Here is a 17,008-nt window from a genome sequence, read left to right on the forward strand (position 1 = left end):
AGTTGAGTTCAAGACCTGGCTCTATTACTAATTCACTGTGTGACACAGAACACTTCTCTTCTTTGAGCCTTAATATCTTCCTCTGTAAAATGAACATCTTAGGATACCAGATATTTATTGACCATCCTAGTTCTAAAACTATGTAATTTATTCTGATGTATAGTAGTCTCTCTTCTAATCTTTAGCTACCTTATCAGTTGTTTGTTGGATATTTCAAACATGGTAAAGACCCAAAGACTTCTCAAATTCAATACATCCAAAAAACACAACTCCCTATTTTTCCTGCCAAAATTTCTTATACTTCCCTATTTCTAACAAAGGTACAACAATCTTCTTGTCTCCCAGATTTATTACTTTAACATTATCTCAACTCTTCAATTTCATCCTATCAAATTTGTCACCAAATCTTTTTAATTTCTAACTCTGTAACATCTCCTTCATCTTATACCCTTATCTCCATTCACAAAGCTACCACCTCTTTTCAGGCTTTCATCACTTTTTGCTTAGATCATTATAATAAACTCCTGAATAGTTTCATTAAGTGGGTCTCTGTTCAGTCCCTCCTTCACACTGCTGCCAAAGGGGTTTTCCTTAAGCAAAGATCAGGTCATGCCAATCCCCTATTCAATGAACTTTAATGATTCCAATTCCCTCTAAAATAAAATATACACATCTCTGTTTGGTTTTTAAAAACCCTTTACAACCTGGCCCTAATCTATCTTTCCACCTTCATTGGACATAACTTTTCATTCCATATTCTGCAAACTGAGCTTCTCTCTGATCATTCCATAAGGTCCTCAATATTTTATTTCTATGCTTTTGCTCTGGCCACTTTCAATAATAAAAATTGATTTTCTCCTCTCTTCTGTTCTTATAGAATCCTTTCTTTCAAACACCAGTCATACACTACCTTCTACTGAAATCTTTCCTGATCCCCTCCACTGATAGTGTCTTCCCAAACTATGTTACTATTAACTTTAAAAACTTTCCTGTATATACTCATTCGTTAATTTTTTTCTCTCTCTGTTTTTATAATGTAAGCTCTTTGAAAGCAGAAATTTTCATTCTTTGTATTTGCATAGTGACTATAATTATTTAAAACTTGTTAGTTGATGGACTGATAGGTAATAGTCATTTAAATTATTTCATATTGCCACTGCACTGAGAAAATTCAATTCTGACAATTTTTTCCTATTATGTTAAAAATATGTTCTCATTTTTACCCAACCCTATATAAGAAAGCCACATTTCCAAGTCAAATTAAAAAAATCTAAATCATAAAGTATCTATTCTTTCCTTGTTTCCCAACCTTTTAAATCCTTAAACTGTACCACCTTTTACAAAGCAGTGCTCTAAAAGTAGAATTGATATAGTCCATTAATTATTGACCAAGTAATTAGAGTTAAAATCACTTGAAAGTATTCATTGATATAAGAAACTTTTTCCATCTTTCTTTCCTTTTCCAACAAATACATCTACACTGAAACTAAATTTATAGATAAAGTATTGACTTTGATATGACAAAGATGGAAAGAGTGAATATTTCTGGAGTGCCAATCCCATTGAAGAGATTATTCTTTCAGGTAATACTCAACTAATAACCTTCCTTTCCTTAACCCAGTCAAATAAAAGACAAAAAGAAGATAGTAAAAAAAGAAATACCTCTCAGGAATGATAATGAGCATCTTTACAATGTCTTTCATCACATTGATCTTTATGCAGATGCTATAAATTTTTAAAATCCATCCCACATCATGAGGTTTTCTTTTATTACTACATATATCACTGGGGGATATTCATTAAAGTCTTAGAAATTAATTGAGTTATCAGGATAAAGACCTTACATTTCACATTTTAATATCACAAGACAAAAATGGAGGGAACCAAATAAATGGAAAATATGCTGAACAATAAACTTTTAGGTTTAGTGAATGAATCAATTACTCCCAATCAGATCCTCTATTGCATCATTTTGTCTATAAATTATCTTGTCCTTGATCAGGATAGGATCATAAATATGAAAGCAGCAAGAGTCTTCTGGCTTAAGTCTGTTCTGTCTGACTGCTAATGTTTATTTCATACTCTCTAAAACTTTCTCTAATACTTACTTATCCTTAGCTGAGGGGGAGGTGGAGGTGGGGGTGAAATGCTTACCAGGGAGAAAGTTTTATTACATTGTCTAACTGGTTTGTGCATTAGCTAACTTAGAAAATTGCTTCATATGAATACCAATTTATGTCCTTCTACTATCATAAAATGACATGATTTCTTTAAAAAAATACATTAAACAGGTTAAAAAGGGGGAGGGTTAGAAGAGGGAAGGGCCAGATAGGAATCAGAGTCAGTGTGATATGGTGGGAAGAGCTCTGAGCATAAGGACTAATTCAAGAAAAGGACCACATGGCAAGGAATTGGAAATTGAATAGATGTCCATCAATTGAGGAATGGCTGAATAAGTTATTCTATGTGAATGTAATGGAATAGGATTGTTCTATAAGAAATGATGAGCAGCCTGATTTCAGAAAAACCTGGAAAGATTTACATGAACTGATGCTAAGTGAAGTGAGCAGAATCAAGAGAACATTGTACACGGTAACAGCAATCAATTATGATAAACTTAGCTCTTCTTAGCAACAAAGTGATCCAATTCCAAAGTATTTGGGATGGAAAACCATCCACATCCAGAGAGAAAACTATGGATAGGAATGTAAATTGAAGCATACTGTTTTCACCTTTTTTTGTTTGTTTGCTTTTTCCCTCGTGGTTTTTCCCTTTTGTTCTGATTTGTCTTTCATGAGATAACTAACATGGAAATATATTTTAAACGATTGTACATATAAAATCTTACCTCAGATTGTTTGCTATCTTGGGGACGAGGTAGGTAAGGAAGAGAGAGGAAAAAATTGGATCTCAAGGTCTTACAAAAATGAATATTGAAAACCATTTTACATATAATTGGCAAAATAAAATATAATTGAAAAAAATTTTTTTTAAGTAATAGGATCACAAATCCAAGTGTAGAAGGAACCTCAGAGGTTATTTGATCCAATTCCTTTCACTTCTAGATAAAGAAACTAAGGTTCAGTGAAATTCAATGGTTTTTCCCAAATAATGTCTCACCTAGGTAGGTATTAGTCATGACCAAATAAGAGAATTATAGAGGCATTCCATTATTTTAATTTTTAACTTATTTGTAAAATCTCTTCAATTTAATGAAAATAATAAGTAAAATCATATTTTATTCACACCTCATATCACATATTATCCTCCCTTCTAATCACCACACTTGATAGCTATGACATAAAATAAGAGGAAATAGGAAAAATAAAGAGACAATTTTTTAAAAATTTAAAAAAACAGTGAAAGCAGATGTCAAAAAATTATTGAAAATAAAATGAGAAAATGTTTGTTATGGAAGATATTATGGACATTATTTTCTAAGTGCTCCATTTTAGAAATGAAGAAATTATGGACCAATGGAGTCAATTAACATGCCTAAAGTCATCTAATTAGTTAAGGGCAGAGTAAAATCTTAAGTATTTTTAATTCCTAGGCAGAACTTATCATAATATCTCTACACAAGATGGCAGATAACTGGAGTTTGAGTCCCAGCTAGGCCACTTAGTAGTTGTATAACCTTTTTAAAATAATTTCACATCTCTACAACTCAATTTCTTTTTCTGTAAAACAGGAATAGTGATTTATGACTTATGTCCCTCCTAGATTGTATGAGCATCATGGAATCATAGATTTTTAGTCTGAATGGACCTTGGAGATCACATAACTAATTAATCAATAAGCATTTCTTTATTTCATGTCTCTGAATTCTCCTAAACTGTTATTACTTTTATTATATGGCCAGAAGCATAAGTGACTAGAAATATACTAAAAATATGGAATATGAGTAGCAGATGCAAGAAATATGGGGAAAAAGATGACTGTGTTCTATGAAATTGAGGAGAGGGGTAAAGAAGTATAGTAGCTACATAGGAGGACAATGATAAAATATCTCAAGGAAGTAGAAAGTAGTCACTTTCAGAAAAACACATGAACCTTCATTTTCATGTAATCTTACAAAATGTTTTGATATATTATTAGAAATGCAAAAGGGTGATCTTTAAAATCTAGCTACTTTAGACTACCTTAAAGTTCAACCTCTATTTTTTCCCCTGCATCCATTGGGCTATACTGATTTCACCTGAAAGCCCTGTAGAGTTATATTGTGTTGTAGCTCCATACTGTTGGATGTTATTGTATGAGGTGAAAAAATGTTTGAAGTTTTCAATCAATTAACAATGCAATATATAGAGTGTGCAAATGCTATACCCAAAGACTTTCTAAAAGGGACTTTCTAAAAGGGACTTTCTAAAAGGGACTTTCTAAAGTTACTAGCTTCTTCCTGAGGCCCCATCCAGAAACCACATTTGATTTTTTGTTGCATAAATGTTGTGCATTTGTCTGATAAATATCATATATATCAGTTTGAAAATATAATGATTTGTCTTTGTTATTAAGTATAAGAAATTTTACTTATTTAAATAACTTGTTATTCTAATTCTAAAATGGAGATAAATACACTGTAACTCTAATGTTAAACTCTTCCATAATTTGACTTAAATATGTATTTGATAATGTCAAGATTAAAATATTTTCTGATGAGAAATATAGTAAACAACCATCACATACAGTAAATATTAGGTTTAAATTTGAACTTAGGTCTTCCTGGCTCCAGACCCTTTACTGTATTTACTGTAACACATAACTGCCTCAATTTACACCCTCTATCTTTTGTGTGACTTGGGAAAAGAATTCAGATTGTAGTGAAATGATAGCAGATTTTTATAAAGCCAATCTTTAAAGATGATTAAGGCTTTTACATTGCAATTTACCTCCCTCTATTTTCCTAATCTGTCAACATGCAAAGAACAGTGTTGACTGGGTGCACTTATCCTCACATCAGAAGGCTTGAGTTAAGTCTTGATCATGTCATTAATCAGCTAAATGTTTGACAGATGTTGAGCAAGTCAGCTATTTTTTTCAGACTCATTTTCTGTGTTTGTAAAATGGGGATACTATTATTTGCAATATTACCAATGTAACATAGTTATTTTGAGAAATGTTGTAAAATATAAAGTCTAGCTTATAAATGTAGGATTTTTTAAATGAAAGATATTTTTCTATATGATCATTGGGAAACTATTAACTGTACAGTTAAAGTATATGAGAAATAAATAAGTTTATGGGGTTTTAGGGAAATATAAAATGAAGCATTAACTTACTACAACAGAATCTGTATGACACAATCACAATCTCAAATTTAGAAAGGATTTCAGAGAGCATCTAATCCAATCTGAATCTGAACAAGAAACTTTTTCCCCACCATGCCTAAGAAACTATCATTTAGACTTTAAGGAATAAAATTCCCTTCAGGCTACTCTCAAAAACTGAATCATATACTTGTTGAATTGCTATTAAATGATGAAATTAACAACACCCAAATATAGGACACTGGTGACACAAAAAATTTCAACAGTATCATTTGGAAAGAAAAGAAATAACTACAATTGTTATTGCATGTTTATATAGCTAACAAAGAATATGTTCCAGTTAGATAAATGATCTTTTTGGAAAGAGAATAAAAAGAAAACTTTGAGAACAGGGTCCAAAATGATCTCTTAAGAAAAGTTCTTCTATGCATGAGAATCTTAGGGCATAATCAATAATCAACTTACGACTATATGATTTTGTCCTTTGTTCTTTAAAAAAGCATCTTGAAAAAAGAAACATTCTTTCCATAAATAAATTATTGAAATGAAAGGTATGGAAATGACATCACTGTTACTTTATGAGTAATTCTTAAATAATTTGCTGCTTTCTTTTTTATGAAATTGTAAACTTGATTTTTTTTAATCAATTAATGTTGGTAGTAACAAAGAAATTAAAATGAGTTGTCTTTTCTTTTTCCAGAGATAATTTTACTTGTACAATTGTTGTTTGTAAATCAGTACATTTCCCGAATGGGGATTTAAGAATATGTTTTTAAATAGTCCTTCCTATAGAGAAACTTAAGTGATCCATTCTAGAAAATGTGACTATGCTTATGTTGGTTTCTCAAAAGGAATGAAATCCCATAGAACCACCTAATTCAAATATATATATATATCAATTTTAGCTCTGGACTGACTGGAAAAGAATTTTTTTATTTTTATTATTTTATGTACAAAACATAGTCCCTGCCTTCCAGGAACTGACAACCCAGTTATAAATAATTGGAAAACATAAAGCAAATGGAAAAATACTGAAACAAGTAGGAATAGTTGGAACCAAGTGGGAATATAAGCATAATAAGAATTCAAAGTTTTTCAAAGAATTTTTAAACATCTATATTGCTATAACCTTCTGTACATACTATCATAGTTATATGTTATATATAGTTACATAATTATATATATCATATTTACACTACTATTGTATTCTTGGCTTTTGATGTTTTCCTTTTTTTTTTCTTATCATCTTCACTAAGCCCTAAATTTCATAAGAACAAAGATTATGGCTTTTTGCCGCCCTGAGGCAATTGGGGTTAAGTGATTTGCCCAGGGTCACACAGTTAGGAAGTGTTAAGTGTCTGAGTAGATTTGAACTCAGGTCCTCTTGACTTCAGAACTCCACTATGGCCACCTAGCTGCCCCTAAAGATTATGACTTTTTCTGTTTCACACAAATGCTCAAAAACAGTGGTCTTTAAATATTTTCTGAGTCACACTTTTTGGTAAAATATTTTTAATATGTACTCTATATGCAAAGTTAGTTGATTTTTTTAAAATTCTAAAATCTACTAATACATCATTTTATGTACATCGTATTATATGAGCAAAATAGAAATAAAATAATGATATAAAGATGAAATAAAATTTTAAATAATTTTTATTGTTAAGAAAAATGTTTTAAGGGAGGACGTCATGATTGTTTCATCATCTTTTTTGAAATATTGGCCTAATACTGTGATACAAGCAAATCAAAAATCTGTTTCCAAGTTCAGTTTGTTTTTATATTTGACTGGAAAAGATACATCACAAAGATTTGAAGATGTTAATAGAAGACCCATATCATTGACTCCACTCTTAAATCATGATACTTATTTTTTAGATCTATCCATCAATTATGCAATGAATTGTATTGAAATTTAACTAGTAAATTTGCATCTTATATGATGCTAAAATTCTTCTACCTAATCAGAATGTGTAACAGTTTTTATATTTTAATTGGCTCAAAACCCCACTGAAATTCTTGATTTGAAAGGTTTTTAAACAAGCCAGAGAATACTGCATCCAAATGTTTAAATAAACTGATATGAGTGTTTTTGTGAGTTATACATAACATTATTTTCAGCAACAAAAGAATATAACCATGGAAACATTTGCAAATATTGGTTTTTAAGATGCTCTCTCCATAGCACAGATTTCTTTCAAAAAACAATTACTTTTCTCATTCATTGTTTTAAAATAACCTTTACTTGAAGGGACAGATTAAGTACCATATTTTTTCCCCAAAATCAAAATGTATGATAGTATTGAAGTCCATTTGTCATCAGAGCACATTTAGAACACATGTTTTTCTTTTTACAAGAAAATATTCATAGTTAATTTTTAGATTAGAAAACTCATTTGAATACCGTCAATTAGGGAATGGCTGAATAAATTGCGGTATATTACTGTGGTGGAATACTATTGTTCTATAAGAAATGATGCTCTCAGAAGAATCTGGAAAGACTTCCAGGAACTTATACAAAGTGAAATGTTGCAATATTGAAAGATGATAGATTGCAAATGACACAACTATTCTCAGTAATACAGCCATCCAATACAACTCTGAGGGACTTTGAAAAATGCTATCCAGAACTGAAGGAGTCTGAATAAAAACTGAAGCATAGTTTTTTAAACTTTATTTTTCTTGAGTGACTTTCTTTGGGGTTTTTTTGGGGGCAGGATTGTTTATGTTTTCTTTTACAACTTGACTATATGTTTTGCATGACTACACATTATAATCTATATCGAATTGCTTACATTTTCAGTGGGGGGGATGGAGAGAGAAGAGGAGAGAGAATCTAGAATTCAAAGTTTTTAAAATGTTAAAAAAATATTTTTACATATAACTGGGGAATAAATAAAATATTAAATTAAGAAAAATCAAACCAAAAAACCTCTTTTGAGTACCTTGCAGCAATTTAACCAGCAAATCTTATTGTGTCTCGAGAGATTTTCTAGTCACTCACTGTATCATCACAAAAAATTGGAAATATGCTACGATTTTATGAAAATAATTAAAATATGACATCTTGTGGCACAATATATGATTTTAGCTCAAAGTTATTGCTGCAATGGTCTGCCCATAAATCATGCATGAATGAATCTGTCATGTGGTGCTAACTTTCTAGCTTTATCTCATAGAACCATTCCTTTATACTTTTTTTTCCAATTCCAGTCAAAGCAACCACTCCATCAGTGGCTAACTTATAGTTTTTCCATAAAATATTACTGTATTTAAAATTTTTAAAAAGTCAATTACTGATCAAAATTTTTTTTCTCCAATTCAGCCTTCCTTTGGAAGCATATACACATACCAAAACGAAAGTAGTTCTTCAATTATTTCATAATTGAAAAACATTCTTTGTAACCTTGGGATCATAGCATCATAGATTATAGATTGAAGGGACTTCAGAGGCCAGCTAGTCCAACCTCCTCATTCTACAGTTGATCAAACTGAGGCCTGGAGACATTAAAGTTGCCACGTAATAAGATTTAAAAAATGGTGACATTTGAATCTAGTCATCTGATTCCAGATTCTTTCCAGTAAATATCATAAGCTAAGGACTGACAAAAACTTCTCTATTTTTATCCATTCATCTCATAAATCGTTTATCTTATGAAAGTAATTCTAATATTTGTTTATTTTAATTTTATCACTTGCTTTTCTCAGGTAGCATAGTGTCCAGGCTCACAAGTCTCTCAATCGGTCATGAGTCATGTGTTATACCCATATGTGTGTATATATATATATATATATATATATATATATATGTATATAATAAACACATTTGTTTGCTATTAAAGAATTTTTTTACTTTTAATAAAATTTTGTAAGGTATTATATTAAGTATCACATGACTTTAAACATCTTTGAAAAAATATAAAATTTTCCATATTCTGAATGCTGAATTTGTAAATCTCTTACTAATTATGATGACTTCATATCATTGCTAACTTCATCAGAAAGCACAATTAGGATAAGGAACAGAATTAATAATGTTGGATGTAAGTATCCTCAGTTTCCTCATCTGTAAAATGGAGTTAATTATGATACCTACTTCTCAGAGTTATTGTGAGAACCAAATGAGACAATAATTGTAAAGAACTTAATATAGTGCCCAGCATGTAATAAATATTATATAAACACTAGCTATTATTAATATTAGTTACTGTATAACTCCATATTTAAAACAATTTTGATATCAAAAATAAATATGGCCAACCTTGCCAGAACTTAAAGTTTATCATTGTTTATACTTCATAATGTGACTTGAAAGAAATTATTCTAGAAGTGCCAAATCTGCAATTTTCTTGTTGTTCACTTGTGTTAGTTTTATTAGTATTATATTCAATACTTTCTTTGCAGAAATCTTTTTAAGCCACTTCTACAGTTTGTAAAGTTTTGTTAATACTAGATATATGCTATAAATACAATAGTAGATCTATGCTATAAATACACTTAATTTGGAATATAAAAAATAAATACTTCATAGCAGGCTGAATTCATCAATTTCATTAACAATGTCATTGTCAACCTCAAAATACTTTGGAAGTTACACTCTTTCCTTATGAAACCTCCCATCCTACTGGTATATGGGGGAATGTTTAACAACTAGTTCTCTGGAGGAGAAATGTACACATGACAAGGTTTTAAATCTACTTTAAATTATTAATGATTTCTCCATCTCTTTCTTAAGTCTAGTCTATCAACAAAGCAATAGATCAAACTCTGATTGGTAGCATTTGTAACAATTAGGTATTTCCAAGAACATAAACACTCACTGAAAATTTAATATCCAGCTCTCATGAACTGGTTCAGGCTGATTCCATTATATGTCTATCATATTCATATGTAACATAAGAACATCTGTCATAAAAACTGACTGAAGGACTCAATATTAAGCTATGTATTAAACAGTTTAATTATTTTATTTTTAAATAAAACTAAATGGAGAAAGGGTGCTAATGTTTTCTTCCCATAATCCCAAAAGATCACCTTGCACATCCACTGGGACAAGAGTGAGATTCACTTTGGAGCTCAGTCATCTAGCACAAGGTTTTCTAGACTCTCAATGAATATATGTTGGATTAATAAATGATAGTGAACATTTTCATGGTTGAAGGCAAAACTTAAAATGAACTTTGAAAAAGTTTCATTTAGTTATGTAGAGAGGAGATTGTTTAAGAAAAAGAGAAGAATATGGATAAAAAATATGGAAGTAAGAATGAGCCTGGTCCTTGAGGAGGATTCTTAGAAGAGACTGAGTGGTTTGGAGAAAATCTGAAGCAGTGTAGGAGGATAAGTAGGGTTTAATAGGCAGAAAGAGGTCAGTTTATAGAGGAAACTTAAAAATCTGTCAGCAGAAATTGTTTTGCATATTGGCAACAATAACATTTAACAGTGTTTCTCATGTGTATAGCAGTTTTTGAAGGACAAAAAGCTTTTATATATATTACAGAACTCCTTACATTCATACACTATTATTACTCTGATATTTTTCATTTCAGTTGTGTACATTTTTTGGTGACTTCATTTGGGGTTTTCTTGGCAAAGTTACAGAAGTGGTTTGCCATTTACTTCTTCAATGAGGAAATCCAGGGAAACAGAGTTAAATGACTTCTCCATTCTATTTTACAAATAAGAAAATTGTGACTGGGAAACAAAATGACTTGCTTATTGGCACATACCTACTATGAGGGTTGATACTAATCATAACTGAGTTCTCTTTCCATAACAACTTCCTACCCCCTCATGTTGTAATGACAAATGGCAACCATTGTCATCTCTTGAGGAGGGGAACTGTATTATGAAGGTGTTATTTAAAGAAAATTAGTCTAGTGGTGTTGTGCAGAATGATCTAAAAGGTTTTGAGAGAATTAGAAGATTCCTATCTTAAAAGTGGGATAAGTAATAGAGACCTGGTCTCTATTGAGATAGTATCAATGAGAATTTTGAGAAAGGATAATGTTGAATTAAAAAGCAGTCATGATAAACAACTGCCTAAAGGGGCTAACAATAAAGAAGAAGCAATGATAATTCCAAGGTTTGGGTTCTGAGAAAGTGAAACAATGATGTGTCATGGACAGAGATGGGATAGTTTGAAGGAGGATCCACATTTCTGAAGGCAAAATTATGACTTCAGTTTTGAATACCTTTCATTTAAAGTGTTAAAAATGATTGAACCAAATGAAAATGACCTATAAGGAATCATGGAGGATTGGTACAAAGGCCATTGGGACATAGAAACAGAATACCACAAAGTACTTTCATTGGTTGAATGTTTCCAGAGTCAGAAAGTTTTAAAAGCAGAAGACCACCATGAAGGCATCTGTAAAGATAAGAGAACTAGCTGGGGCTGAAGTTGGAATAAGAAAAAGGAAGTGGATATATTTGGAGCAAGGCTGATGTGGTGCTCCTAAAATCAATCATCTCAACAGAATCCTGTCAGCTTTGGTGCCAGTAGCGCTCAGTGTCTGTCCCCAAAAGCTTTAGCAGATCTGTAGAGCTGAAACAGACATTAAAAGGCAAAATATCAAACAAGAGAAGTCTATATAAGTCTCAAAATGATTGTATTCATCATCCATTGGGAAATTTTAAAAATATAATACTTTAGGAAACTGTAGGGATAGGTGAAACATCTTTGTATATAAAATGTTGAGAATCAATCTGCTGGGGTTTTTTTTCTCTTATATCTACCTTGTCTTTTAGTTTCAAACAAATTGTTATTTGATTGGGAAAATAAAATTAGAATTGGAAAAGAAGTAAGAAATCATGTCAGTTGGAAATAAATATTTAACAGATAATGCCTCTCTCCTAAATTTTCTCAAAAATTAAAATTTCACCTTATTAAGTTTGTTATTTTGTCTAATCTCATAAGTAATGAAAATGATTTTTCACTTTCACCTTCCTTCTGATATCAGTTCTCATATTTCCCATTTAAAACAAAAGGAACAGAAATTTCAGAAATAAGACTCTTTGGGAGTGATTTCTAAAATTCTATGGAAAAATTTGAAGATTTGGACAAAATTTTGATAATTTGAAATCACAACTTTACTCTTATTCAAATGTATGTAGGTATATATGTATATATTTCATTGATTCTTTTTAAACATCAGATTCATTTCTCAAAGGAGCAATTATCAAAATTCCTTGCTGCTGGGTAAAAAATAGAAAAGTTCTTCCATAAAAGAAAGTAGTTGGGAAGACTCAGAATCAACTGATTCTAGTAGCTTAATTTTTGTTAAAACATTATTTTCCTTGATATCCTTTTTTGTTTGTTTTTCTAGATGAATTATGTTTTTTAATTTTGTTTACTTTTCCTCTCTTTCATGCTTCAATTCTTTCATGACTACCACCATCCTTATATGATTGGTTGTTTTTTTTTTTTTTCAGATTGGAAAGATCTGATAAGATTTCCATACTTTTGAAAAATGTTATATCTAACAAACTACCACTGAACCAAAGTGTAATGGGCTGAGGCTTGAGTTGTTGAACTGAGGTCCCAAGCACATGAGGCTAAATAGTAATTGGACCATACTTTATTAATATATAAGCTTGGAGAAAGAATGGCATCTGCCCACTCTTTGTGCAAGTCCTGATGTGTTGTATAGGAAATGACGATTTTGGTGCATGGAAGCAGGGGAGTAGAAAAGGAAGAGGAAGGAGAGACTGCTTGCATTGCCATTGCTACGGCCCTTTCAGCTCAGATTCCCCTCTGTTAGCTGGCTTCCTGTCGCAGCTGCCCATATTGCTATCGCAATCTTTCTTGCCCATATTGCTACCGCAATCCTTATTCATCTCTTCACTTCAATAAAGATTGAAGATTTTTCCCTTAACCTGAATTCCTGACTCTGGCTGATTTTAAATATGCGGTCATTACACCAAAGGACTGGGATCTGAGATCTCTCTTTCCACTAAGGGCTCTTTCTGCTCTGGATTTAGGTTGGTATGACACTGGTTTCAGTTCTGAAGAAATCTGGCTTTTAATGAGAAGGGTTAGCATCCTTTATTCATCCTCTGGCTCACTAAACTCCCACATTGTTATTCTAGGGAAATTACATAAAAACTTAAGTTAGATTTAGGTCTAGAGTATTCTAAAGAGGAAGTAGAAAAGTACTCAATATATTATATGATTGAGGTATGAGACAGATAATTATTTCCTACACACGCCTAACATTCACAAGACTCATAAGTGCACAGAAGAAAACTTAACAAGTATATATCAACAGTGTTATTACTATTGCCCTCTCCTGGAAGATTAATACTTAAAATATCAAGCCATGATGCTTTTTTATTGTTTTAAATTAAATAAATGCATATCTTTTTTATAATAGCTTTTTTCCAAAATACATACAAAGATAGTTTTCAACATTCATTTTTGCAAATTCTTGTGTTCAAAATCTTTCCTTCCTTTCCCTTACCTCCCTCACCTAGACAGCAAGCAATTCAATATGTTAAACAGGTGCAATTCTATATATATTTCCACATTTATTATGCTGTACAAGATAAATCAGATCAAAAAAAGGGGAGGGGAAATAAGAAATTAAAAAAAGCAAGCAATCGATAACCAAAAAAACAGTTTCAATTAAAAAAGAGATAATACTTAAAACACACAGCATATAAACAAAGGAATATAATATATTTTTTACAGAACCTGCTTTTCCAGATACATCTTTAACAAAGTCAAGAAATATGTCATTTAGTCTTTAGCATTTAAACAACAACAGCAAATTAAGTGAGTACATATAATTAAGAAAAATGTGTTTTAGGTATTATGCCTCCAACTTGAGATTCATAATTACAAGTACAAAATTTTCATTACAGAGTAAATTAAAAACGTATTCTCAATTTCACAAAATTTCTTCCAGTCTTTGGGGTTTAAAAAAATTTTTTAAAGTTTTTTTAAAAATTAATTTTATTTATAAGCCATAAAATAAAATCCCATGTTATCTCAGAGCAAGACTCTTTAAAGAACCTCATCTTGTTCTCTGTATCTGGAGAATGAAGATGGATTTCTGAGTTCAGATGCAACTGGAATCTTGTATTGAATTTCTACTTTATTTATGATTCACTATTAAACATTGCCTTGATAGCAATGTACACAGACCTATAATAAAGCAGGTTACCACTCCTTAATAGAAAGAAGATGGACTAGATAAATGATTGAGACATATTATTTCAGACATTGACAATAAATGTATTTTTTTTTTTTTGGTTTACTTGACTATAAATGTTACAAAGGAGGGTTTTTTTGGGGAGACAAGAATCTAGTGATAGTAAGGCAAAAAGAAGGAAAAAAAGAAAAATCATTAAAACATTTTTAAATGCATGGAAAAGAAGGTAATTCAAAGATAAGAAGAATAGCTTTAAAACCAATGTGTTGAAATTATATTTTTTAAAATATGCTATACATAATAGAAATGCAATTTCATATCTTTTCAAAAAGAAAGAAAATATATCTCACTACGCATTCCTGAGTGAGTAGTATGTCACCACTCCAATTTTCTCCTAAAGTAGCAAGGGTAATGATGAATTAAAAGACATGGACCTCTGAAATAGAATATCAAGTGGAAATAATGCTTACTCTGGTGTTCATGGGCAAACCAAAGTGGTTCATGTGAGTATGACAATGGAAAATGAGAAAAGGAAGAAAATAAAAGGGATTCCAAGAAACCACAAAAATAAATACAAGATAAAAGTCCTTGTTTTTGTAAACAAAATATTATGAAAATACAAAAATAAAATCAGAAAAAACAGAAAATACATTCACACACTCAAAAATGATTTCTTCTTCACTAGATTAACATCCAAACAATTTCCAACATTAGAGTACAAATTGACAATTATATATTAAGTCAATTTGGAGCAGAGTCATAACTAAAAAAAAAAAAGAAAGAAAAGAAAGAAATCTTCCTGAAAGAAATTGGTTGAGAATAGGATTTTGAAGAAAGAGAAAGATCTGGAATGACAGCAAAGTAGTCATTCAATTCAAATAGGGGGTGCACTGAGTGCAAAAGTATATAGGCAGAAACAAACAAGTAGCTGGAGGGTAAGCAGATATATTTGAGAAATGTAAAATTCAATTACCATATATTTAAAGGAGCTCCGACTTGCTGAAGAAAAAAGCAAACTACTAACATGTATCAGAGGACTATGAGTATATTCAAAATGAAACTAGCAAATTTTAATTGTATACAATTTCAACCAGAATCAAGTAATGAAGCTCCACTAAAACTATAACTCATGGAGTAAGCCAGAATAAAGGAAGTTCTGTCTGGTTTGGTGCAGTATTTTATCATTGACTTGCGTTAAGCATCATTATGTTCCCCCCATCCACAGAGACAACCACCACAGCAGTTTCTCTCCTCCAATCTTCTATTTCCCTCCTCATTGTATAATGAGCTAAGTTACTCAGGCATCCTTTTTTTCATCTATGAAGTATCATGCAAATTTCCTTTGGGACATCTTTTTTTTTCCCCCTAGGAAAAAATAATATATAATTTTCAGATTAGAGAGCAGATTTGAGGATGTTCAGTGTGTTTTCCTTAGAGAGAAAAATATATCTCAAAATGTGAAAAATTTGCTCACCTACCATTTTAAGGTCCATTGAAAACTGCCTGGGTGGTATCTCACAGTCAGCATTTTTGCCTGTTTTTTATGCATAAACTATAATCATCAGAATGGGTTTCTTACAAGCTTTGCATTTTTCCTCCAAACTTAATTTCCTCTTAAATGTTCCAGAAATCAATAAGTCTTGGTTTTCTTTTTTTTTCCTTTGCCCATTTACTTATATGTTAAGAGTGAAACTAACTTACAAATAAGTAAAAGCCAGATAAATGGGCAAAGAAAGTCTTGATTTATACTGGCAACAGGTTCACACTATGAAGATAGACAGAATATATAGGATTTTCCAAATACTGCAAAGTGGAGCATTAAACAACTAGCCAAAACATTTTGAAAATATATGTTGAATTATGACCAGTCCATATTTAAAAGAGATATAAACCTGAGATTTTATTGCTCATATTAAATTTATCATTAAAAAGATAGGAATTAATTAAGTACATATTATGGGCCAGGCTTTATAAATTCAAATCTCCCTACTAGTTTTACAAAGCCTATGAACCAAGGAACAAAAATTAAGTATTATTTAATAAAGTTATTCTTAGGTCTTATTATTATAACTTAATAAAGTTATTCTTAGATTAGTTCTTTAAAATATTACTTTCTTAATTGTATATACAAAAAATATTTATAACAACTCTTTTCTTAGAGCAAAACAATGGAAAATAAGGAAATGCTCATCAATTGGGGAATGATTAATTAATTGTGATATGTAATTATGATGATTATGTAGATTGTTATCTACAAGCAATGATGAGCAGGATGCTCTCAGAAAAACCTAGGAAGTCCTCTATGTTCTCAAACAAAGTGAAATATGTACAAAGTAATAGCAATGCTGTGGGATGATCAGTTATGAATGACTGCTATTTTCAGCAATACAATGACTCACACAAAGAAGAAAACCTAAGTAGTTGCCTTTTATTGTTATTATTTTAAAAATAAAACATAGTAGCTTAGACTCTTAGTGATGAAAGTGACCTTTGAAGTTTTCTGACCATTGGTTTTTGAAAAAAAATTTCCCATCACCTCCTCCAGTATACCTGAAAAATGACTTTCAATAAGGGCAAAGCTGCCCATTT

The 17,008-nt window shown here is 30.9% G+C and overlaps 1 protein-coding gene across 3 annotated transcripts in view; it reads right to left on the reverse strand.

The window, feature by feature from the left end:
- Window positions 1–17,008, reverse strand: part of EMB (embigin) — a 138,978-nt gene that overhangs the window by 100,126 nt on the left and 21,844 nt on the right. The window contains exon 1 of one of the 3 annotated variants that reach the window (XM_051990605.1): window positions 15,393–15,778. The exons of the other annotated variants lie outside the window; for them this stretch is intronic. The gene's annotated coding sequence lies outside the window, so the exon portion shown is untranslated. Of the gene's footprint in view, window positions 1–15,392; window positions 15,779–17,008 lie in introns of those variants that run through there. 3 annotated transcript variants of the gene reach the window in all.

This window comes from Antechinus flavipes, chromosome 1 (assembly GCF_016432865.1).
Source record: "Antechinus flavipes isolate AdamAnt ecotype Samford, QLD, Australia chromosome 1, AdamAnt_v2, whole genome shotgun sequence".
NCBI classification, from domain to species: Eukaryota; Metazoa; Chordata; class Mammalia; order Dasyuromorphia; family Dasyuridae; genus Antechinus; species Antechinus flavipes.